We start from the raw sequence: 27,601 nt of genomic DNA on the forward strand, positions 1-27,601 counted from the left end.
GAAGTATTGGCTTCGGTGTAGATATAAAAAAATATCTTCTGGAAACTGGGTCGTTTTTCCAGAAATGCTCAAAAATAGTCGATTCTTGCTCTTATATTTGCATCCCGCATGTCACCAAACGCCTCGGTCTTGCTATTCTTCGTCATCCTCTTGCTATTTTCTCCATCGCGTCTTGGATACTATTTATTTATTTATTTTTATTTACACGTCAAGTTCCGTAGGACCAAATTGAGGAACAAATCTCCAAGGTCATGGAACGTATCAGTACATGAACTTACAACATAAAAGTAGTAACAGATAAATGTTCATGAACCTGAAAAAAGTCAGTCCATAAGTTTAAGTAAACGCTATCAGCAATACAACGATCAGCTTAATTTTCCAAGGAACTCCTCGACAGAATAGAAGGAGTGACCTATGAGGAAACTCTTCAGTTTCATTTGAAAGCGTGGATTACTGCTACGATTTTTGAATTCGAGTGGCAGCTTATTGAAAATGGATGCAGCAGTATACTGCACACCTTTTTGCATAAGAGTTAAGGAAGTCCGATCCAAATGGAGGTTTGATTTATGCCGAGTATTAACTGGGTGAAACCTGCTTATTCTTGGGAATAAGCTAATATTGTTAACAAGAAACGACAATAAGGAATATACGTATTGAGAGGCCAATGTCAAACTACCCAGACTCGTGAACAGAGGTCGACAAGAGGTTCGTGAACTCACCACTTATTGCCCGAACCGCCCGTTTCTGAGCCAAAAATATCCCTCTAGAATGGGAAGAGTTACCCCAAAACATAATACCATACGACATAAGTGCATGAAAATAAGCAAAGTAGACTAATTTACGTGTCGAAGTATCACTTTTGATACCGTTCGAATGGTGAAAATGGCAGTATTAATTCTTTAAACAAGATCCTGAACGTGGGCTTTCCATGGCATCTTACTATCTATCTGAACACCTAAAAATTTGAACTTTTCAGTTTCACTAATCATATGCCCGTTCTGTGAGATTAAAACGTCAGGTTTTGTTGAATTGTGTGCTAGAAACTGTAAAAACTGAGTCTTACTGTGATTTAACGTTAGTTCATTTTCTACAAGCCATTAACTTGGGTCATGTACTGCACTACTTGAAACCGAGTCAATGTTGCACACAACATTCTTTACTACCAAGCCAGTGTCATCAGCAAACAGAAATATTTTAGAGTTACCCATAACATTAGAGGGCATATCATTTATATGAATAAGGAACAGGAGCAGCCCCAACACTGATCCCTGGGGCACCCCCCACTTGACAGTACCCCACTCAGATCCCACATCACGGCCGTTATCAACATTGTGAATAATGACCTTTTGCTGCCTGTTGCTAAAGTAAGAGGTGAACCAATTGTGAGCTACTGCCCTTATTCCGTAATGGTCCAACTTCTGGAGCAATATTGTGGGATCAACAGTCAAATGCCTTTGTTAAATCAAAGAATACGCCAAGCGTGCGAAACTTTTTGTTTAGCCCATCCAGTATCTCACAGAGAAAAGAGAATATAGCATTTTCAGTTGTTAAATGACTTCTACAGCCGAGCTGTACATTTGTGTTTAACGGCTATAAAATTTGCATAGTATAAAATTGGGGCCCCACAGTTGTCAATACATGCGTCTAGACGTCGCGACACGGATGTAGTCCTGTGATACTTCATCCGGTGTCGCTTCGACCTGAGCGCACAGATCCTACAGATTTGTGGCTGGAGGTGGGGTCCTGATGACACGCTCTGTGGCATCCCCACACATTCTGAATGGCAGACAGATGGGGGCCATGCGGCTGACCGTGCGAAAGTATCCATAGCTGCAAGCCACGCTTGGGTGGTGGGAGCCGTATGAGGACAAGAGTTGTCCTGGTAACATAGGGCATGGAGCGTAGGCGCTCACCAACAGCCGAGTTATCGCTTGCAGGACCTCATCAATGTACCGTGCGGCTGGCATGCAGCCCGTTAGGAACACACTAGCGGTGAATGGGCTCCGTAGGATAACGCTCCTCACATCACCGCAACAGGCTGCTCTTCGGGCGCTCTCCACTGCACCTGGAAGACCGAAGCGGGAATCGACACTAAAGATGACCTATCCCCCTTGCCCGTTGTTGCAGACACGTCGGGTGCGACGCCGTGGGTGTGTGTGAGTGGCAGGCGTCCTGAAGGATGGCCTGTGGGGATCCCTGCATCATGCAGCCTACTGCCAATGATATTACCACTTGCAACATGTTGTACAGAAGGCAGGACACCCCACTGAATGGCTTTTATCGTTTCCGTTGGACCTGCATGAGGTCGGTGAAGAATCCTTCGGTGCTCGCTCTTTGGGGCGCGTGTCTGACGTGCAGGTCCTACATATCGTGCATGCGTGCCTTCCTGTATCCATTGCCTCTAACAACGAGCAATGGTGATGTCCGTACGACCGGTGTGGTGCGCAATACAAGACCGCCCAGCCTTCCTCAACCCCCCTCTCTAACTCGTCTAGCTGGGCAACATACTGTCAAATGCGTCGCCTGGTACCACGCATTTTCAGGTCATGCTTTAGTGATGCTATTTGCACTGGTACTGGCCGGTGCAGCCGTTTGGGGCCTTAAATCGATCGATGTGCACATCACGGCTCCTGTGCTCTTTGAGCACACCTACCCAGCTTGCAGTGGATCGGTTGTGTCCGTCTGGGTAACGTTCTTTTTACAATGAATGTACATTTGTTCTATAACCTCACACGCGCCATGTATTGGCTCTTCGTTTAAAAATAAAAATGCGAAATATCTCAAAATTCCTGCAACAGTCGAAGTTTGTGTTGCATGACCACATTTACGCTGAGTATTTTCACTGAATCGAGAGAAATTTAAGTGCTTTTACGAGGAAAAGCTGCTAATGGAATTAAATTCTGCAATTCTGACGATAATGTGGCTTGGTTTATCCTGTTCACTTAATAATCCGCATTTCGAACTACGCTTGTATGACAGGCAGTGTGCAAGTAAGAGGATATGTGTGCTAAAACAGGTGAAAAACTGAACAGTATGTTCAGGGTTTAATTTTTTCCGTTGCATATACTGAGGATTATTAACAGCAGGAGTAAGTTTTTCTTGGTACTAATACATCTGTTATAAAAAATTCTCAAAGAAAAACATCTCATTTATATCAGTGAATATACAGAAGTTGAATACTAATATCCGTGCTCCTTAGAAACCCCTAAAAAATATTTGGAAGGAAAAAATTTGTACAGAGCAACAACAAAGACGTGGGCTGAAATGCATTAATTTAAATTCGTCAAAACTGTGCATTCTGCAGTATTTTAGAACTTACAACGCTGTTAAAGTCTGCTTACTCCTTTCCCACAACAGCACAGAAATCTGCAAGATTCTTAGAAAGTTACTAGACGGATACATTTTAATTCAGAAGCGATTCCTGCAGTTGACAGTTGTACAGTTTTCCACATGACTAATAGTTGGGTAGTCCCTCGTGCAATATGGTTGACAATCGCAGCGATCGACAGTTGTAAGTTCGCGCTCAACGGCGGCGCAGATGTTGCAATGGATTTCGATCCTTACAATGTGGGAACTAGAACGAACAGGGAAGACCAGGTGACACTGATAATTAAGTGCACATAACAAGTAAATTGGGCGTAATGTATCACTACACACTAAGAGTAAAGCAGAAATTAATGGTAGTAATTAACAAAACTGTTAGCATCATACCAAATCAGAATTTTGTCACCAGCGATTTCGCTGCACGGCAACGGCATACGGAATTATAGTGACCAGTACGTTGTATCGAACAGCTAGACGCGATACAGATAATCTACATCTAATAATACTTGCAAAAATGATATATATCCCAGAAAATCGACTTAACAGCACAGAACAGGTGAATACGTAAATTTTCAAAAATTGCTAAATGTTTTGTGAAATGATTTATCAAAAATTAAGATGTAAAATATATTACAGAAACATTTCGCGAGACTTCGAATGATGCTTGAAATCACGTACAGGAAGTGAGGTGCGTAAAGTAACTTTTTTCATTTCACGAAACAGTTCACTGAATTTTTATTTTAAAGTTTTTTCCTCAGAAAGCATGATCTTACTGACCCCTATTTGTTTTCCTAGCGCCTTCTGTTCTCGAAATGTACTGAATTCAGTACTTGATTCGAAGGAAAACATTTTGACATTAAATATCACACCAACTTATTTTTATGTGCAAAACAGACTTTAAAAGATGAATTTTTCAACGTTTCACTTAGCAGCAGCTAATCTTGAAGCATTTCAATTTTCCTTCAAATCATGGGCATTTTTTTAAATACCATGACGTTAATTTTTTTTACAGAACTAGACCTCTCACTGGTCAATTTGAGACACCACATTTATTCGTTTCTCGCTCTTCGTTTGGCTACTAAAATATGGACGAAAACTCATTTTGTAATTTATAGGGAGTAGTGTTTCCGCTCCCTTTAGACATTTGACCAACAAAAGCTGAAACCATTTCTGTGCCAGCAGCAAAGAGCATGGTACGTCAACGTTAATCCAGGAAAGCCTTTTCCGGATCACTACGGACAGGGTTTAACATTAGGCGTGCGTACACACTGATACGGAACGGCGCCGAGATTCACCATATCGCATTTCCACTATAATGCCATTAGAGAACTGAGAAGACGGACTTCTGCTTCTAAGGCGCTCTCTCAAGTACGTATATCTGTAGGGAACAAGGGTCAAGGTAACGCTGTGGGTTCTGACTAAGCATCTCAGTATTGTCAATTGTGACAGTGAGTGGGTGTATCCATGTATGATCGAGTGCTTTTGAGACTACTGCAAGCAGTGGGATTTCTACAACGTCGGTTGTCTGATTTGGCGATGTCAAAATAGAAATACGAAGAGAGTAGGTGAGTCGGGCGGTAAGCAGGCAAGAGAGCGAGCGAGTGCCCGTTGCCGCCGCTTAATAACTTAGGGCGGCGGCGATCGTTAAGTTTGTTTACCTTGCGCTGCGCCTCGCCCCACCGCTATGCCCGCTAGAGCTTTCATTCTGCGCTCTTCTTCTGTTTCACGATCTGGCTGCGGCAAACTGCAGCCTAAGTTTACCATCAACTTCTTGTCGGGGAACCCAATCCTCCAGCAATAATAGTTATTTGAATAATAGATGATACCTGCAGTTGACTTATAATCTGTTAGGGGGACAATTTTGTTCTGCGGGGAGAATTTATTTTATTTAAAATACAACGAAGAGAAGAACACAGCACAGCCTTGAAAGGCAAATTCTGATTAGCCCTCTAACACTGAAGAGTGAAAACGTGTTACTGACACATCGTCAGTCTTGTTACCATGAAGCTAGGAAATTTTGGACACTTAGTACTTTGGGTACTATAACCTTGTAAAAATATTTAGCGCAACATTCAGCTTCCTTGTATAGCCTCCAACCCTAAATTTTGAGAGAAAAGTTTCATGCTCAATGAGGTAATGCAAATATCGAAGATGGTCAAAATTAGCACGAAGCTTAGGACAACAGAAGAAATGAAGTATCTGCGTTACAAATTTGCCCAGTTTTACGAGTTTTGTTTAATGCATACCCAGAAAACATGCGTCAAAAGTTAACCAATTTGGCGAGATTATTTTTCTAACTTTCTTAAAATATAAATAATCACAGGCCTATCGAGTGAACTGCATCAAACAAGGTAGTCAAATTTTTAACACACCTACTTACGCATCGGTTCACTGGAACCGTATGAGTTGGAATTGTTTTGGGGAAGGAGACCAGACAGCGAGGTCATCGGTCTCATCGGATTAGGGAAGGACAGGGAAGGAAGTCGGCCGTGTCCTTTCAAATGAACCATCCCGGCATTTGCCTGGAGCTATTTAGGGAAATCACGGAAAACCTAAATCAGGATGGCCGGATGCGGGATTGAACCGTCGTCCTCCCGAATGCGAGTCCACTGTCTAAGAACCGTATGAGAAAAAAATGTTACAGCACTTACATCTAAAACAGTATCCTTTAAGCAACGTAATTAGTTGAAACTGTTGGACACTTTTTACAAATTTAGCTGTATGAGAGTCACTACGCGTTCAGTATAATAACCTGAGCAATTGTGTGTGATATTTAGTCCTTTTTTAGTAAAAAATTCACAAAGGTCCCTAATTTCATTGAGATTTGCTTTCTACAATTTCAGCAGTCACTGTTCTTTCTGAAGCTATGTGTGCTTTCAGGAAGTTACCTTTACAATCCCCAGCAATAAATTTCTCGTTTCCCAATGGCTGAATAATATTCCTGTACAATTTAGTTCTTTGTACAGAGTGATCTGCATATATATCTTATTTTTATCGACTTACATTCGGCGAGTTAGCCCTTCAAAGTTATCGGGAGTAGCAGGAAGTTTCCAAGAAATCTACAGACACTTTTCTCTAGCAGCCAAAAAAAGAAACAGAAAGAAAAGCCTTTGGGACGATCTCAGGTGTAATGCACGTACTTTGGGTTCCCATCACTAACGGCAGTACCATCCAAGAACAAATACCAGCTGAGTTTTATGTTTGGTGTTGACCCGTAGAAAGGTATTTAGGATTAAAAAGATGAAGCGCGCTGTTATCACGAAGTAATAAAGTACAATCCGGGTTACTCAACTAAAAGGAAGGGGTGGAGGGGGAAAACTGTTTCGAGTTATTTTGCGGTTAAGCCATGAGCATCTAGTATGTACTACAGTATTTTGTGTTATACGTATTTTTGGAAGCTTTGAAGATCAAACGAAGTCTAAACTATCTGTAGGCTACGCTCACGTTCTTTATTAAAGTTAAAATTGAGTTTTCAGAATTACAGTATATTAATATATACTATACTGTACTTAATAGTTTTAGCATATCACAGGAATACGCAACGGAAAACAACCAAGCTAATGCACAACTGTTGGCAGTATAGCTTTGTTTAGAGAGGTTAGTCGGTGGGTCGGGAAGCAACTGGTGAGCGTTCACCTCTCGCTCCCCGCTAACCGCAGCCCATCACGCTCTCGCCATGAATTACTTCAGCGAGTATAGGATTTTATCTGTGATTTTCGGAGTAGTTTCACATAAATCTTGTTTCGGTTGCCCGAGTTTGGTTAACTTGGGTTTTGCTGTATTTCAGGTAAAAAGTTTCCCCATTTCATTAAGAGGACGACATAATTTATAGTGTCTGCACTAGTTAATTACAATTGTAAGGTCTCCAATGGTATTTAACGAAGTACAAAATTTGCTGTTTTACACCCTATACTGACATTGCCAGTTTGGTGGGAACCGCGAATTGGTATCACGCAACCGTAAATTTTACGAGGTTTTAGTAATCTAGGGTTAGTAACTCTGGTTGCTGACATGCAGAATGTCACGTGCCTTCCTTTATGTACAAACTCAGAGAATCATACAAGCGTTCTAATTACGTTTACCAGTTCTACTACTCGACAAAGCGAACCGCAGACCCGGCGTTATCGCGAACTAACTTGTCCACTAGGAGCAGCGAAGTTCCAGATCAAAGTAGTGCGCGTTGCAACCCCTAAATGCAAGTACGGGAAACAATAGCGGGGAACTTTGTGGGCAGCGGCTTGCTGTTAACATCATTCATATCTCATTGACTATACTGACGAATGAGTTATTAGGCAGTAATTTCTTCAGAGCTTTTGTCTAACTTAACTATACATCAATGATAGCGAGAGTAGACTGAAAAAATTGTCTGCCTCTGGGATACGGTTTTTAAAAAGAGTAAACTAGTCATGCGCGAAAGAGACGAGTGTTTCTAGCAAGGCATACTAAATTATATTTTTTATGAAAAATTAAATATCCACACAGAGGGACGAGAATGAAGCAGTGAGACTTTCCTCCTACATGGGCGACAACTCAGCAGCCTGCTACCGCAGGCAGTGTTGACCTCTGTCTCTCCTCACTACACCCACAAGTGGCGTGCGCCTAAGTTTCAGTAAGGAGTAACAGCTTTAACAGTAAACTCTCCTCGTCACAACAATGAAATCTCAAAATATTATGCAGTAGTACGCAGTCTTTGTGAGAGACTGGCTGAGACTGCCACAGTAATATACGGGACGCTTCGCCACACTTACGGAACCGTGGTTTTATGAAGTGCACAAGCGTTTCACTGGCAGAAAATTTTTTTAAAGGCAGAACTGATGTCTAAGATGAACACCGCAGTGTGCGACCATCAGCAGCACGGACTGATAACACAGTCAGGATGAGTGGACTTGTGCAAGCTGATCGAAGATTAATCTTGAAAAAGACTGCAATCGAACTGAATACTTCGCCTGACATTAACTGGAAATCTGAAAATCAGGTAACTGTGCCAAAATGGTTTCCAATAACTTCATACTGCAACAAAAAGATCAACGGAAGACTGTAGTTGCTCGTCTATTTGAACAAGAGGAATTGATCCAGAATTACTTAATCGAGTTATCGTCCAGTAATATATGTAATAATGTTCTGGTGCAGCCATATTTAAGAAAAGCAGCTTTAGTCGCTTAAAAACCTGCTTTAGGAATAATATGGGGTGCTCACTTACGATAATCTTTTAGACATTGATGTAAGGAGTTGGGCATTCTGACTACTGCTCCACTATATCCCCTCACCAAGTTTGTTGTAAATAAAACACTACAATTGGAAAGGAACAATGATTTATACAATTAGAATAACAGAAGAAGAAATGAAATAATTCCACATTGAAGTAGTCTTTAGCATAAGAAGTGCACAATGCTGCAGTTTTGGCTACTTAGCGATATAAAACATCAGACGACAAATCAAATTTTCAAGCACTAAGAACGTTTCTCCTTAGCAACGTCTGTTCTGTAGAATTTCTATTATTGTAAAGCGTAAACGGTGTTTGACAGGAATTCGTAACTCGTATCTGTGTAGAAAGAACTTATAAACGTTCAGCATGTAACAACATGTACAAATTAAATTGCGATGTGAATGTAAATTTACCTGTTCCACATAATTCACATTTATCACACAAAATCATCCATGGAACACGGAAATGACTAGTGATTATACTAGGTTTTTCCAGTACGATCCCACACGCAAGGTTAAGTTAAGCACTAGTCTTGGTAGGAATCGCGAAGACCAAAGAAAGCGCGCATGTCTAAGTCAAAAGTTTCTCCGACTCTATTGGTATTGGGCACAAAGAACATTTACCTCCAGGTGCGACAGCAAACGAATATTACTTCGAGGAAATTCTCGGAAAACATGGAAATCGCATCCGCTGTGTTCGTCCACAGAAAGCTAACCACTGGATCTTCCATCACTATAACGCACCGTCCCATACCACATTGCCTGTTGGGCAGTTTTTGACGTCTAAGTCAATTGCAGTGCTACCACAACGTCCTTATTCTGCCGACATGGCGCCGTGTCTTTATCGCCAGAAGTGGAGGCGATGGGCATTTTACAATGGTACAGGAGATTCAAACAGCTGTACCAAGGGCCTCTGCTGACAAACCAGAAGATGAGTTCCAGAGAGACTACTAACAGTAATACCTATAGAAGAAATGTGCAAACGCAAGGGAGTTACTTTGGAAGTAATGCTAGCGTAGTTGGTTAAAATGTACGTAAACGTTTTTCTAACCGATCATTATTGTCGCATAGTAAAAAATTTACCGGGCGTTTCTCTCTGTATCTAAAGGCTAATCTCCGAAACTACTGTAGGGAATTTTATACGGTTTTCACTAATCGACTTATTCACGAGGAATGTTTGTATACGTAATTAATTACCGCTAAATTGGACAAGTAATCCGGCCGAAAATGTTTAGTGCTACCCGTTGTGAAGCCGGAATGGCTCGCTAGTCAAAACTGAAGCTTCCTGTGGGTTATTCATTGAAACGTGGAACCGCGCACACTGCACTACCAATATATATCACGCTAATAGAGTGCGAGGAGTATTGTGGAACAGGAGTGCCAAACTGTGTTTAATTCCAATGCTATCTAAGCGTGTACGAGTGACAGCGTTCCACTTGAGAGTACTGGAAGGTATTTTGTTACTACCTCGCTTCTCTATTTCTCGCCTACGCAATCAGATCGCTTAGTGGTAATTCTGTGTTTGCTGTGTTTACAGGTTTGGTTTACACTAGACAATAGATACAGAGTTATTAAATACATCTGTGGCGCAGAGAGAGAGAGAGAAACTGTGAGTGGCGTTTAGCGTGAAAATGCTACATACGCAACATGATTTCCCACCTCAACTATGTAATACAGCACTTCTGTGAACTGAAACCCGTTTATACAAAATACAGAATTCACGCTACATTCCATCTTCAGAAAACAATGCCGCTTGCGGTGGTTCGAACTGTAATTGTGATTTATTTTAAAATGCGAGACTGGAATACATCTGTAGTTAAGTGACGACCATTCACAGCTCAGATCGGAAGTGAACTTCTGTGTAACTTGACACGCGTACTGTAGCACGCGACTGTGCAGAGAGGTTGGGAGGGCGGCGGTATGCGCACAACTCGGCAGACAGAGCGACTTGTCGCGGTAGCCGGGAACCCAGCCCGACCGGCCCGCACCAGGCTAAAATTAGGCCAAAACGCGAAGCCTGCCAAGTGCACAGATTGTCACGCCAATACCTACAAATACCCGCGTGGGAGACAAAGCGCACCACTGCGGGATAGCTCCTGCCATATTACTGCTACGCTCATTTCCAAAAGGTCGAGCATTAGTATTCCCGTACAGCTCCGTATTTGTGTCGAGCAGCTGGCGCGCGCACACACACACACACACACACACACACACACACACACACACACACACACACCCCTTATATACGATGGGTGTTTCAGTTCAGTAGTCAAGATGCATCCACAATGATGCAAATTTCAGCCACGTGCTCTGAGTTTGGTATGCATGCCAGTGCAGCTTATTCGGCTGCCAAGCAACTACAACTTAATAGCTCTAGCCAGTTTATTTTCAGAGAAATGTAATGTGCCTGTTTCTCACACGTGTGGATAACTTTGGTGCTACAGAACGAATACAAGGCGGCTGATATCAATTCCTAGATATATCGAGAGCTGAACTGATCAAATTTAGAGCATATGTTTCTAACAAAACTATCCTCTCGTAAGGCGAAAGTCGGTTTGACATCCGAGTAAACTTGTGACACTACATTAAAAAGAATGTTCGGGTGGCTTCAAGACTTGGACACACATTTGTGGAGAAGAATCACCATAGCAAAATTAAATATAGCCTAACCTAAGAAAGGAACTACCCGGCCGGTATTGCCCTGTTTCAAGTTAGCAATAAGAATAATTGATCATTTCCTCGTGTTTTTGACTTCAATCGGCTTTGTGGAATGAGCGTCGATGTTACGAAACTTTTAAAATTTGAAAACTGATAGTACAGAAATAGTGGATTTCAGCACCAACAACCAAAAACTAGCTGTCAAACAATTGTCTGAAACCAGCACCACACTGCTCTAACCTGGCATTTTCACAGACCCATTATCAGGAACTTTATTACTTAGTTTTCATAATTTAGAAGTTTTAAACATATCTACTCCAGCGTGATTTACGTTCCAAGGTAGCAGGTTAAGTGGTTATTTGCTACTTTTCGCAAAATGTCCGCGACTTCAAGAAATTTTCGGGTTAAAGAGTCTTTCCCATGCCCCATATTTGAGATATTCCTTCAGGTTCTAAAGAACACCCGCGATGAGGCTCCATCAAAGTGTTCTCTCACTCAAGCAATGTGATGGTATCTTATTCAGTACCGCCACTCATTCACTAAATATTGCCGCAGACAGAATGTTAAAAAGTGATGAGGGGTAAGGGAGCGAGCATGCCTCACAAAAGACCGAATTACGTTAGACACCCGATACACAGCAGTCAACAAAATTTGTCAAACTTCATGCAATAATTCTGCAGGGTTAGCTACAGCCCACAATTTTTTTGTGTGTTTTTACTAGCGACTGGACATAATTTTATATTTGGTATGTATGTGCATCGACTGTCTTTGAGGAGAATTTCTTGTTTACCTGAGATCGAAATGCATCCATTTCTTTGATATTGTTTCCTTATCTGTTTCCTGACAAACAATGTTACTTCAATGTACAGGACTGGGCGGTCTGATATAATCATCTAGGAAGTTCCATTCTCGTGAGAGAAATATTCGCACTGGGCCATCCCTTTAAGTTCTCCGTATAACAAGGAAACAGTACGTAAGTTATTTTAATCACAATATAATGGAAGGTAAAACGTCTTGTGAATCCAAGGGTTTGACAGTTATAAGTTATTGGAAGTGCTGTGTTAGCGGCTATTACTGCTTGCGCCCAGGACGAAGTTTTGTCACGCCACTGAAGAGGCACCAACAACAACTTTTAACTAGCATCTATGAAAGGAATTTTTATCTGAATATAAGTTAGTGCCGATCAGTTTGTGTATGTATTTGCGGAGTTTACACTTCAGAAGTAGGTGAACTACATCGGGCGAGCGTAACTTAATAGTATTCGAAGCATCTCCCGTGCTTAAAGGGAGAAGGTACTGTATCTCAGACATGTTAAATTGGCCGTTTTCAATGCAACTTCTCTCAGGAAGTATTAACAGCAGAACATGAATTTTTTGACATTTACACTATTTGCTAACAAGCTGACACTTTAAGAATAGTCTATTAAAACTGATTTTGAAAAATTTTTTATTAGTCCGTTTTTCGGATAAAGTTTTGCAATAAGAAATATGGTTCTTTATATTGTAGCAAGGAAGCTGCACCAAGGTACTCCAGTCACGTTTAGTAAGACAAGTGACCGAATCAGAAAATTTACATTGAGCCAGAAAACAAAAGTTGCGGGGAATTGCGTTTGAAGCGTTACTGACCTTGCAGTATCCTCAATACATTCCGGTTATGTACTCATTTCAATTCACAGTTTCTTTCACTGTGTCAGATTCTTCTGCCAGTGGTTTGCAAGCAGCACGCTGTAAAGAATCGTATTTCTGAATTTCTGTTTACGGTCTTGGTAAGTTCACGAATGCACAATATTATCCCTGCTGGTAACCCCTTTCCAATATGATGCATGCCATAGGCAAACCCATTATTGTTTTCACTATATCCACGATTTTCTTTCTTTCCAGTCCCCCAGACCTTTCCTTGAAAACTGAGACCGATCTTGGCATTCTTTGCTCAGGAACAGAAACACTTATTACGTTACTACAAAAGGGAAGAACCGAATACACAACACAACCAATACCTGAAAACTCAAAGCAACGGAAGAAATGTCCCTAGACTTATGAATTTAAATGCAAGTCACAGATAAGCAAGTGGGCATTACACACACTGCAGGCTGCCATTTAAACCGACATTATGGTCTATAAGTATGTATTTGGTATAAAAGACATTCGAACAAAGTATACTAAAACTATCATAATTTTAAAAAAGTTATTTTTGTTATTTTCCAGTTACCTTCTGCCCTGAATCGAATGCAGTTTTAGGAATAACACAGCCACTAAGTAGCAGAGGAAAACTACCAAATAATAAACTATTAACAGTTTTATTAAATGCTGATTAAGTTCAACCGTAGGGTAAACTCTCATTTTTGTGAGCATGAAATACAAACCGTGATGATATTTTGGCGCCTCAGTTCGTGTGCACCGAGACAGCAGTTAACCAATGGGAAACATGCAACGAGACTTCACTACAGTGATAACTTCCTTGGGTATTCCCTTCATTGACGGGCGACATTTTACGAAAGAGAGAAAACCAAATTAGATGGCACAATTAAAAAATGGAACTCACTCATGACGAATTCACATCCGAGACTGACCATCCCGATTTAGATCTTCTGTAATTTTTCAGACCCACCTCAGACGTGTAACAGCGCCGTTTCTTCAGTAACTGCACGGTCGATTCCTTCCTCCGAATTTCCTAATAATTTAGTGCTGTGTCTTTAATGGCCACTAATGCGACGTGATAGTTCCTTACCTTCCTCTGGAAGAAAGAAGATTCCAGAAATAGAATAGCGTCTCGAAGTTGGTACTGAAATTACTTCCAGCAAATCGCTAACAAAATAATTCGGATCGAAGACATCGCGTCCATCTTTGTCACAAACTTTTTGTTAGAGCCCTCAGAATGATAGTTATTGCGGAACAGTTTGCTTTCTCGAGACTACTGGGATGTAGCTGCGCTCGCTATGAACGAAGGGAACGGGCTAGATATCAGTCCGTGTCCGGAGAAAGTAGGTTCTCCCCTTCCATGTTGTCTGTGTCCCGGTCTGCTTGCTTCCGTTCTACAGGATTTCTAAATCTTAGGGATCAATGCCTTCCATGTTACTTGAAACGTATACGTTTGGCCGTTTCGGTGCTGCCCACACCTCAGAAAACACAGGAATGTGTTTTGTTTTGCAATTTTAAGCTAACAGGAAAGCTGCTTCACAGAGGAAAATAACGTCAAATCTCAATTTTTCTTCAACATCTACATACATACTTTGCAAGCAGTATTTTCCCAGCATTTTTCTCTTGTTCCACTCGCAAACGGAGAGAGGGAGAAAAAAACACTTCGTTTCCGTACGACCCCTAATTTCTCTCGTCTTTGCGATCCTTAAGCGTAATATACGTTGACAACAGTAGAATCGTTCTGCAGTCAGCCGCAAATCCCTCTTCTCTTACTTTTCTCAATAGCGTTCCGCGAAAAGAAATTCGACTCACAATTGAGTTCATTTCCATAATGATCATTTAATCCGATCAGGTGGGGATCCAGTACTCAATTCGCACAAGTATTCCGTATGGTTTCCTAAAATTCTACCAATAAATCTTAGTCGACTATTAGCGTTCCCTATTACCGACCTCTTGTGCTCGTTCCGTTTCACATCGTTCTGCAACGTTACGCCTAGATATTTAATCTAGGTGACAGACGGCCCACCACTAACGCTGTCTTTCGGGGATGAAGTCTGAACCGGACAAGTACGATACAGGAAATTCGCTCTGGCTCTTTTGGAAGAACCACCGTAATGTTGGCCTTGGATAGTTTAGGGAGATCTGGATTACGCAATGGAGATTTCAACCTCGCTTATCCGGAGTGCGGGTCGACAGTGCAAACCACGTTTACTATTGGTTCTTTGCACAGGATTCTGAACATATGTGCATCTTTCTTGTGGTTCACTGATGCCACATGAAGCCCACACTACGAAAATCGCATCAGGATCCCAATCGCTTCAATTCGTCTGGGTAACGTCATAGCGCCACTGCATAGAAGAAAGCTGCGTATCTTGGTCGTAACTGGCGTTGAAACTTCTCTTTGGATTAGTTAATTCTTTAGCTTCGCTTATTCAAATTACCAACGAAACAATATTTCTGACAAAGGGATTCAGTAGATATCAGAATTAAATCCAGATTAAAATTAATCGCTGTGCAGAGAAGCATCCATTAGAGCTTAACTCTAAAGTCTCAATTTCTATAATGCTGATTCTTAGAAATTACTCTGGTTGTGATGCAAGTTAAGCGTACGCATCCAACACAGGGAAACAGGATCTGAGATTCAACGCTATGCATGGCTATATAACAACGTGTATACTCGGACTAAGCTGTAGCGGGCTGTAGAAATGCTCTTAACTTCCCTTTTGTTTTCACACCATTGGGCGACCGATATTACTCAACAGCCATTGCTACATTGCATTTCAGCCTACAATGTCTACAGCCAATTGCTTCGCCTGTGTTAATAACCAGTAGCTGCATCCGGTCCAACGTGATCGGTCTTTTCGTTTGAGAACCCTACCACCCGAACTTTTATCCCATCCTAAATAAGACATCACAGAATGGAAATCAGCGTCCGAACTGAATACGAACATACGAACAGCAGAGTCGACCAACACAACCGCGAACATCTTCACTATCAATCCCTGCAACCCAGTTGCTTTCCATGTTCCCACGATAGCGCCGGTACATCACCCCAACCACGTAAATACTCGAAATTATGTGCAACAGGCAGCGCCCAAAACCGCTAATAACGCACTTTTTCATCTTTCTCCTTCTGGGTGTGTGTACGAAACTACGCGTTCCAAAATCACGCTAATACTGGTGGGGCAGTATTGTTGGAAGCTGCTGTCATGTCTAAGAATTCCCAGTATTTCGTTGCTTTCCTAAATGACAGTTTTGTTACCTTGCATTTGAAAAACCCATTTTGAAGTTACTCCATCAGCGCTTTAAACAATACAGCTGACTTCATATTTGTCCGAAACTACAGCAACTAGTCTGGTTTATACCATTTGCTTCCTCAAACATGACGCAAAGAATAGGAAGTAACATCAGTTTAATAGCGTCAGTGAGGCTGGAAAGAAAAGATATTTAAATAATGAACTACATGCACGAAAACTCATGCGTAAACTGAATGACGAACATAGAAATAAATGTTTCTCAATTTATTGCACATCGAATGTACACCATTCAAAATAAAACCTTGAAGGCACAAAATGTGGAAATTTGGGAGAGAAAAAGTGTCCATCCAAAATCAAAGATTTTTTACATGTTTCGGCGAAGCTTTTATGTTCTTTGACAGATTCGAGGAACAATACAGTCGATAATCAAAATCGTCTTCTGTCTGATCAGATAATCTGCAGTGGAGGTTTTGCCACTCACGGCTCGAATTAGGAAAATCTACCGAGCCCTCGCTGTATAATGCTCCTACGCAGTCCCCATGGAATCAGTCTTACTGTTATTAGCGTTACTAAAGTTGCTAAGAATGTTCACGTTGTTTGAAGTCATTGTCGAGGAAGTTTGCGCTTTACTTATGCCGCACACGTTTGCTGCAATTAGACACCCGTTACCTTAACATATATTCCATTGACAACTTTGGCGGTAAACACTTCGCGATCTGCCCGGGAGCTTCGCAGTACAGTGCAGCTAGCAAATTCTGAGATTTCCAATAACTGCCGCTAAGCTTACGTACGGAAGATAAATAACCATTATTTATTTTCTCCCACAACACTTTTCGAGGGTTTACAGTTTACACCACGATCTTCAGGTGAATCAGTGAACTGCATTACACTTTTGTTTGCTGAAGGTAGCCAGTTGTCTCAACTCCATTTCGCTTATTTTTAACGAAAGGAAGTTCAAAACAGACAAATGGCTATATCCAGCGAACATAAATTTACTGTAATCCACTGATCCACTTTAAGGTGAGTGTGCAAGCCCTCGAAACGCATCGTGAGAGAAAGAAGTGACAACTGTTTTATTTTTTATTTCATGAACAGTCAGTCACAGTTTCAAAAACACAGTTCAATATTGGCGACATTATTTACATGAACCCGATTATTAAAGGTTGATACACTACGTTCGTTTTATGAACACTGGAAACTACCCGACATCACACTCCGTTGTCCTTCACTACAACATGAAACACCAATTATTTCTGAAATTATAGTTAAGGAACATTATATTGCAGAACAACTGTTCGGAAATTGTGAATTAAAGAAATAGTGACAAACTATTACTTACTTTGAGAAGATCCTACCGACCACTCTTGGTTTGACTAACTTCAGGCAGACTAAGAACTCGACTCCAGTTCTCATCGGATAAAGAACTGTGATAAATTTTCCTGTTTCCACCAGTTCTTGGTCTCTCAACAAGGCCACAGTTCCAGACACAGGTACACTGCCTTATCAGTAGTAGCGTTCTCGATGGTAACTTGCTGGCATTCACTGCCGCCTTCCCCATTACACAAAAAGTAGATATACTCTCATATCCAGTGATACAAAAAGTATTTAGTTTGGATACTTTGACTTGCAAATTGTCAGCGCTATTTTAAACATCAATTTTTGTAACCTAAATGCGTGGCGGTATCAACAGGCTCTCACTAGTTTTGACCAGTAGGTCTGAGGATAACTCTTGCGTCGTAAAAAAAAACTTCGCGCGCTCTAACCAACAGCAGCTATGACGATTCGTCCCTAATTTTTGTTGTATATTAGGTGTTTTCTGTTGTAAGTGTACAGCTAGCAGTGCACGTTATTTGGAATTGCTCTGTTGTATCTACAGACTTAGCACAGTACGGTTGCCCAAAAAACCCAGACATACGATACACGATTCTACGATCATTAATGAACGAAACTATTTCTGGCTGTTATAATTTTATGACGTTCGGTACGTTTTGCATCTGAAAAAATATTCTGAGCACAAATAATATTCAATTAATTGAACTTCTTTACAGGAATGACTATTTTACGGATCTTTAAATCTCTGCGTACCTTAAAGAGTTTAGCGAAGAACTGTGAAGCGCCTGAAGACAGATGAGATGGTCCAAAATTTTCTACATCTACATGATTACTCTGCAATTCACATTTAAGTACTTGGCAGAGGGGTCATCGAACCATAATCGTACTATCTACAATTCCACTCCAGAACAGCTAGCGGGAAAAACAAACACCTAAACCTTTCTGTTCGAGCTCTGATTTATTTTATTTTGATGGTCATTCCTACCTATGTAGATTGGGCTCAACAAAATATTTTCGCATTCGGAAGAGAAAGTTGTTGACAAATTTCGTAAATAGATCTCGCTGCGACGAAAAACGTCTTTGCTTTAATGACTTCCATCCCAAGTCGCGTATCATATCTGCCACACTCTCCCCCTATTACGTGATAATACAAAACGAGCTGCCCTTTTTTGCACCCTTTCGATGTCCTCCGTCAATCCCACCTGGTAAGGATCCCACACCGCGCAGAAATATTCTAACAGATTGAGAGAACTTCTCAGCCTGACGACAAATCAGCTTCGTATAACTAAAGGTAAGGTCTTGCGGCAGTACAAATCGCTTGCTGCACCTCGCCTCATTTTGAAGAATTGCACTTACTGTCTGAAAACTACAAGGTCTGGCGGTCAGTGAGCTATTACCAACTGTTTTACAAATGTGACAGTCATCTAAGCTTCTGAACGATACTATCAGGACAGCCCGTCTGAAAGACTGTTTAGCAGTGCGAGGTGTGAAATGCCAAGGAGTCGCGTTCCCTACAGCAACGGTTAACTACGAGCGTAGTCTGTAACGCAGCTGTTCGTGTAAACTTCAGAATGTCTGCTGTATTTTTTCCTTGAATACGCAGGGAGGTATTTCCAAATAAAACGTCACTAGCTGTACTATCTGACGTACCGAACGAAGACCTCAAATTCTTTCCAACACAGTTCAAGAAAAACCTACCTTGGAAACCAAAGAAAAATTGTAATGGAGAGAAAAAACTAAGCGATAATTGTTACGAATTATTGAGGCAAACTAGAGCAAAGCCTGTATATATATAGTGGACAAGTTTTACATTAAACCACTGTTCGTTGATTACCTCCGTGTAACCGCGACCTGAAATCAGCTGAACTAATTCGGAACAAACCAAATATATGGGAAAAACGCACAGACGAAGCGACTAAAACGGAAATGCATAGAAGAACGCGTCGTGATGCTTTAATGTAGCAGGAACATTGTGGAACAGGTTGGACTTTGAACTACTGAAGAACAAAGTGGTGAAGACATCATGGTTCCGATCGGAAGTTCTACAGACACACCAACAGCATTCACTCACGTGAATGACGAAACAAATTTCACATTTTAAGATTTACTTCAAAATTTATGGCGGTACAGTGCCAAGTAACTAGCTTCATCGCTGAGTAATACCTCTGTTTTATGGATTACAAAAAATGTGCTATGGTGTTAATGTTCACCACTATCAATGTTTTGAAAATGAATGTAATTTCAAACGTTTGTGTTATTCTTGCGATAGTTTTACAGTCATAGTGAACAGTTGTCACTGGATCACGTAGAGAGCTTACGGCAGCGGAGCACTGACGGCGCTGTCGAGTCTGACTTTCGAGAAAATGGGTTTCCACGAAAGCCAACATCGCTGACCGAAAGTGCTACTCGCCTTTTCACATAATCCAAAATCATGTGAATCGTGCATCGTATTCGCTCAGTTTTACGACGAATATAAAGTGAATCTACCACAAAAACACCAGATAAAGACGCAGTGGAAGGAAACTTGACAGTGTTCCCCTATATCGAGAGCACTGTATGAGAAGTCTAGCCCTACCAATCACAGTTCAGAGCTCTAAACGTTAAGTCCCCTGACGTTTCCGTCGTTTATAGTTACGTAGTTAAGTACAGGGTGACAATTATTGAATTACATGAAATAAAACCATCATAACTTTAAACGTTTTGCGTTAGGACGTTCAAACTGTACGTTTGGCAGCGGGGCGTGATGGGAGTTATATGGTTTGGTTTAGTGACAAACCCTACTTTCATTTGGATGGGTTCATCATCAATAAGCGAAATTGGCTCATTTCGGGGACAGAAAATCCGCATTTCGCGACCGAGAAGTCTCTTCACCCTGAACGGGTGACTTGTGTGCAATATCCAGTCACGGAATAATCGGTGCGATATTCCTTGATGGCACACTGACTACCGAACGGTACGTGAAGGTTTTGGAAGATGTCATCCCTACTATCCGAAGTGACCCTAATTTCGACGAGATGTGGTTCATGCAAGACGAAGCTCGACCCCATCGAAGCAAGAGTGTTTGTCGTCCTGGAGAAGCGCTTTGGGGACCGCATTCTGGCGCTGGGGTACCGAGATGCTCCTGGCATGGGCCACGATTGGCCGCCACATTCTCCGGATCCGAACACACGCTTTTTTGTGGAGCTATGTTAAAAACAAGGTGTACAGCAATAATCCCAAAACCATTGCTGATCCGAAAACAGCCATTCATGCGGTCGTCGACAGCATCTATGTTCAGACACTTCGGCGAGTCATGCAGAATTTCGCTATTGGTCTGCGGTACATCATCGCCAATGAAGACAGGCATACCGAACGTGTCCTTGCCTAAATACAAATATCTGTAGTGACATTTACATGTTGAAGTGTGTGCACACCGTAGTTTGATACTAACTTCCGTTTTTTTTCGTACAGTTCAATAATTGTCACCCTGCATGTCTATTGGCTACAACATACGATTTCAAAAAATCGTTTTTATATTCTCTTCCGTAGGTGAAGTATCACACAGGAGGTCATTAATGCTTCTTGGCCGTTATATGAAATAAAGAAAGGGGAAAGAACTGGCAGGGAGGGTGAGAATTCATGCCTTCCAACCGTACAGTGCATGGCGATAATTCACTGGCGAAAGCTGAAAATTTGTGCCGCACCTGGACTTACCGCTTTTCGTGAGCCACCATCCGAACAAGGTTCCTGACCGTCTAACTTCCAACTTATCGCAGGCTGAAATGCAGCGTTACTCGTCCATTAACCCCCTACTCGCAAATTGATTCCCGTAGGCGTTCGGACGACAATAGTACATACACACTGAAACAAAAGTCAAGAAGCCGTCGCACTCTTACAAAAATGTATATCTTTGAGTTCGACAGCACACCACGCTAGATGGCAGATTGGAACTGTGACGGACCGGGATGTTAACGTGCGGCCCAAGCTCGAGTTCCGGTCCGGCACACAATCTGCCAGGAAGTCTCAAATCAGTACACTGCTGCAGAGTAAAAATTCATCCTAGGAGTCATAAATACTTGATTAACGAAATTAAGGTTTAAAAATGTCCAGTGTCCCCGTAGTAAGTCAGCTGAACAGACCTACCTGCCTACACGCATGCACATCCGTAGAGGAGCCTGCAATGTATGCGAACCTTGTCCTTCAGCCTGCGTGTCGCCCAGGCTGATCCGCTTTCATGCCAACTGACCTGCTTTCCCCGACGCCACATTCCCAGTGAAACGTGTGGTCGCAACTGCTCGCTCTTCTACACACAAATAGTTTCGGAATTACAGCGGATGGAGAACTGTTTCCTCATACGCTGAATGCAGCAATGCGGCGGCCTCCTAGAGCTTCAGCAACTACTAACCATTAGAAAAGGAACTCTTGGGAGAATTGCAGACTATTACATGAATACAATCACATAGAGGGAGCCTTAGCAGAAAACGATATGGTAGACAGAGACTTGGACCGGTATTCCTACATTTGTTGGCCAGTTTTCCTTACTTTGCCATCTGAGCACGTATCTTAGTTCTATCTAATGCACCTACACCTACCGCTAACCTCCTACGGTTACTAACAGTGAGACTACTCCGAATGTCCCAGATGGCGACTATAGAAAGGTATACAATCCAGATGTGTGACGATAGCTTGTATCTGCCACTACGGTTAAAATCGGTGTAGTATTTTCGAGAACACCAGAGATGGATAGAGAATGAATCGGGGCGACGGTGTGGGGAGATTAGTGATAAAGCTGAATGCTTTCTCTATCATTACGCCTTCTTTCAGATTCAGAAATGCAATGTGCAAAGAACCATGCTGACAACATCACAGCCCCTTTATACATGCAAGGCCCCCTTACGACCTCGCCAACTTATGAATTTTATAGGTGCTGATGGAGCCTAGAAACTTCACGAAAGATCTCATATCTATATGAAGATGGTATCTGTTCTTTGGGACATGTCCGAAAGAACAGATACCATCATACAGTTAAGAGTAACCGGCCATTGACCTCCTGTACTGGATGCACACGCATTGCCCGAACTCTTACGGGACTCGGCAAGATTATCTGCCCCGAGTAATGAGTGTAATGGGCAGGTGCACTACGAATGTAGTGTGTGGACATTAAGTTGGGAATGTGGGTCTCACGTGGATCGTGCAAGGGATAAATCCCTGCAGTCGCACTATCCCCATCCCCTGTGCCCTCGATGGCTCAGATGGATAGAGCGTCTGCCATGTAAGCAGGAGATCCCGGGTTCGAGTCCCGGTCGGGGCACACATTTTCAATTGTCCCCGTTGATGTATATCAACGCCTGTCGACAAGTTAGGGTCTTGATTTAGTTATTTCAATCTCTGATATCTTGCTCTGGCTGTATCCATCTAAGACCATAGTCTCCAGAGCCTTATCATGGCTCCACCTCACTCAGTGTCTCGCTCTTAAGCTAGATTTTGTTTTACAGGAAACACGCAAGTAGCTGCTGTATGTTACTACATTCAGGATAACATTTCTGGGCGCATCACAATGACTGCATACAAACGGATTCATGTAACTACTGTTTCGGGAGCCAAAACTCATTCGCAAAGAAGCACTTCAGCTACCATGGCGAGTCTGTCGAAATTTGTAACGTGCTCTAATTGTGAGCAAAAAGCTGAAACACAGACGACATCGGCATTTAAGATACCGAGGAAGTGTGGAGCTAACTGAACTTCAAATGCAAGCCATCTTAATACTTTCCGTTTTTCCTTGTGCCCGTGTCTCGCATCATACCGGGTCACCATTGCTACTACCGGATTCGGCATGGTTAATGTAATGACTGGCTTGTTGCCCTTTCTACCGCCACGTCGTTAGCACCAGGACGGAAAGCGTGCATCCCAACTGCTTGCGTACAGTGTTATCCATGTGGACTGGTGCAAAAGTTTTTGAAATGATTCCGAATAGCGCAACTAAGGCGGAGCTTGGGTGTTAACCCCGCAATCACGAAGTCGGTTGTGGAAAAGCGCCTAAAAATCAAATTCAGGCTGGCCGGTACATAGGTCGCGTCGTTAATCCGCCGGGCGCCCGAATCCCGGAAGCGACGTGCTAACACGCGCGGCTACCCGGCCGATTATCTTTTAATAGTTGTTAGTGAAGTGTGTTAACGACCAAGGGAAGAAAGCCACGTCTCCTTTAAGGGCGATTGACTCCAGGAACTAGGTTTAACGCAAAGATCCCTTGAGTAGTAGGCACAGAGCAGGGAACGACGAAACTATGACAAATGCCGAATGAAGCGTGGCGCGGCAGTGACGGCGAGCTGCCATTGTAATGAGATCGGCGGCCATCCAAAGGCGCGCGCAAAGCGCTCAGACGCGCCACCAGCTACAATTGGCGCGACGTGAGCAGCAGCTTAAGAGGGCCTGCGGCCCGGCCCCACATCTCCACTGTCGCCGATTAAAAAAATGGACCTGACGAAGTCAAACTACACAGCAAATACGCTCTGGTACACACGGTGCGATACGAATCAGTACTATCGTGAGAACGTCCCTTGACGCGCCATTAAAATTTGGGATTCGATGAAGCTGTTATGTGTCTACTAGGACTGATGCGACGAATGAAAATTTGTTCCAAGGCTGGGATTCCAATCCGGGTGTCCTCATTAGGCAGATACGCTAACCACTTCGCCACCCTGGCACAGTGGCTTTGCACAACGGCGTGGACTACCCTAGCGCGCTTCCCTCGTCAGTCCAAATTCCCATTCACGCCTCAGTCCAGTTTGTACTCCCCCCAAACTCTAACGGCATTGATAAGTGGGCTGAGGCGTGAATGGGAATTTGGACGCAGAAGGGAGTCCGTGCAGTTACGCAAAGCCATTGTGCCAGGCTTGCGTAGTGGTTAGTGTACCCAGTGACCTGGCGAGACCTGGGTTCGAATTCCGGCCTCGGTACCATTCTTCATCAGTAGCTTCAGTCTGCATATATAGATCATGTGTTTGAGACCTAATAAGGTCTCGAGTCTAATAGTTTAATTCGATCGATGAAGCTATGTTTTGACAAGGTTTTAAGCAAGTAAAGATAAAGTAAGATTGATAACGATGTTCAGTAAGAACATGCAGACGACTTACAGCGCCACTACATGTCTTGTTACTTGCTATATTATGGTGAACTACGCAATTATATACACCACGGCTCTTCCCTTGTCTCCCCGGGCAAAGAAGTTAATTTGTTGCGTAAATAGGCTGGGGAAGGAAGGGGCGGCTCAACAAACCCACCATACCTTTATTGACTGCACACTTTTTTCGTCTCCTGACACTGACCAAGCCAATGTACCGATTTTTTCTCAGTCTTGTGAAAAATCGTTTTGTATTACTATTTTGGGCATTTTCATATCCCTGGGCAATCCACACAACACCATGGTACTTAATGTGACTGCATCTTGCAAACTGGCGGACGGGAACTAATATCTGTAGAACACTCCATCAGTTCTCGGTATGACGATCGGTGACCGTTGATTTGATCGATGAATAGCAATGAGCGTGGAAGATTCACTATCTAAAGAAAGTTGGTACTTTTGGTACTGTTTGAGGGCGAAATGCAGATCTTTTACCCATCGTAAGCGCTTTCTTCTATGACGGGGTTAGTGGTGAGCAGTAATTTTGTGACAACTGTTAACGGCAGTGTCTGCTTGTACCATTCCGTGTTGCCTATCATGATAGCCACGACTCGTTCAGTTGTGATATGGTGCAGATATGTCTGCAGCTGTCGGGCTTGCTTACTAGTCTGAAGTGGCCGACGCTACATACAACTGACACTAACAGTTTTCAGTTTACCTTAAAGTAGTTGCACAAAGCATGAACAGAATCAGAACGTGACTTTGAAGCTAGTTTTGATGACTGTCCTGTCGCGCAACCTTGTGGCAAATGTACTATTCTGGCGAGGACTATCCTGAACAACATACTGGACTCTGTAATTGAGTTACAAGTGCGAGGTTCTATTGTCACTAAGGTTCGATCTTTCAATTTAATGACGTGAAACTAGGTTGCTTGGTCGGTCGGTTGACGGGTGTTAATGGACTGAACAGCGAGTTCATCAGTCTCTCGGTCAAGGGAGTTCATCTATAGTTAGTGATGTCCGCCAGAAACTTTGTCGGACTGTGTAGGGATTTTAAAATCGACGCAATGAAAACAACGTTGACGCGAAAGCTGAGAAATAATTTAAGGAAATAAAAGCACTATGACGAGAGAAACTCCACCGTATTAAAGTTGGAATGTAGTGAATACCTTCTAGCCGCAGGAGAATTAGCAGTGGAAGTGAGTAGGCAAAAGTGTAATGGAGATAGTTTTGTCAATTACGCAACAAGGTGAGAGATTTAAGCAGGTCAGCTAGTGAGTGGGGCCAGGCGATTGTCCCTCGGGGCTCTGGACGCCACGACGGCCAACTTTTTATGGCCCGAATATTTTGCCTCGCTATCGCACTGTCTGGTGTAATTTTAGAATACCACCAGCAGTACCCACTTCATCTTCGGTGTAGCAAACGCTCGCTCTGGAGAGTACTAAGTTTCGTGCATACAAATTAAAATTGCCTTGAGATTTTACAGCTAATTAATACGCAAGTTTACGTCGTTTACCGATTGATTTCCACGTCTACTGAACTGGCGAGAACACTGCTTTGGATGACTTACTTCCCAGTCAGAACGGAACCGAATTGCACACCAGTGAGAGTAAATACAAGTAGTTTTTTGCTGCAACCTGTCCTCAAGAAAGACAGCAATACTGATTTTTGCTATTTACTTTGTGAGCTCTCGTTAATGTGTCGGCGGATATACAGGTAAATCTCGTTATACGCGATAATTATGTTCTGTGGAATCGCCGTGCATACCGAATTCGCTATCTAGAGTTATTTTATATATAAATTATGCGGTTAGGTTCTCGTTTACTCACATGTTCTCTTTAAAACGGCCTTTTTAATATTTTTTTTTACCAAAAATAACGATAAACTTTCTGAAACTCATTTTATTGCAATATGTATACACTTAAAAAATTAATGCTGAAACACACAATAATACACATCATTTACATTAAGACCATCTACATCCTGAACAGCATCAGGTTCATCTACATCGGAAGAATGTGATGGTGCTTTAGTAAATTCAGTTGCCGTGATGGATTTTTTTAAACGCAATTCTTAGTAGTTGAAGTGCTCTCGCTAGGCGCTTGACATTCATTTGAAGTGCCACACTGTTTTTCAAGGAGAATGTTCAACATTTCTCTTCACTGCTGCACTACTCTTTTAGCATTATGTTCTTCAAAAATTGTCATTGCATCTTTAATCATTCTGAAGGCCTCGCTCCTTAAATGTCGAAAATTTGCAATACAGTCTTTTTCTGTCACAACCTCTAACCTCTTCTTGAATTCCTCGGCTCGAACCCCATCTGCCGCAGCTGCCTCCCGTACAATTTTTATGCTGTGAAAGCAAAACGAAGCTTGAAGCGATCAAACCAACTTCTGATGGCCGAGAAAAGTGCCGGATCGTCGTCGTCTTTCGTTAAATATGCATACAAGCTCTTGGCTTCGGTTTGAATAGCAGCTCCACAGAGAGGCACGTGTTAGTTGCGGTACTCAGTCCAATGGTTTAGGTTTTTTCCTCGTTCTTTCCATCGCCCCCGAAAGATATTTTGTTACTAGTCACTCAAGTCAGTTTAAGGTTGACAAGTTTTCCGAATTGACTACGCATTGTCACGAATATTTCTCACAGTGGTTCCACTAACGTAAGTACCAATATCAGAAGCTACCCAGAACTACTTTATTTCTCCTGAATACGATCTTCGTACAAGCTTCTTTCCTTCGACATTAACACTATTTCCTCTTACTCGGCATTTTAAATACAGACCCTGTCAACTACGACGTCACAGCTATACTGGTCCGAACTGACGATTCGCATCTGGACAAACATGACGAGATGTGCGTTCAGATGCGCTAACGCATCACCGCTTCCCCTACTGTTAACAGATGGCAGCACTGGACTTAAATCTAAAATTGCGGAAATGCGAATAACGAATCCACATACAACGGGTCGGCCTGTAAAATGCACCATCGATTATTCACACACTTCATCATTGTAAACGCCAGTTTCTTTCTTTTCACACTGTCTTCACCTGGAGGAACATGCTAACTGCGTCAGCTAGATTGACGTGGTACATGA

The 27,601-nt window shown here is 42.4% G+C and overlaps 1 protein-coding gene and 1 non-coding gene across 6 annotated transcripts in view; one reads left to right on the forward strand and one right to left on the reverse strand.

The window, feature by feature from the left end:
* The window catches only part of LOC126185180 (plasma membrane calcium-transporting ATPase 2), a 391,073-nt gene that overhangs the window by 331,940 nt on the left and 31,532 nt on the right, over positions 1 to 27,601 (reverse strand). The gene's annotated exons all lie outside the window — the stretch shown is intronic.
* Positions 22,629 to 22,703, forward strand: Trnat-ugu (transfer RNA threonine (anticodon UGU)). The gene has a single exon. It is a non-coding gene; the product is annotated as a tRNA-Thr (tRNA).

This window comes from Schistocerca cancellata, chromosome 4, assembly GCF_023864275.1.
Source record: "Schistocerca cancellata isolate TAMUIC-IGC-003103 chromosome 4, iqSchCanc2.1, whole genome shotgun sequence".
In the NCBI taxonomy this organism is placed as follows: Eukaryota; Metazoa; Arthropoda; class Insecta; order Orthoptera; family Acrididae; genus Schistocerca; species Schistocerca cancellata.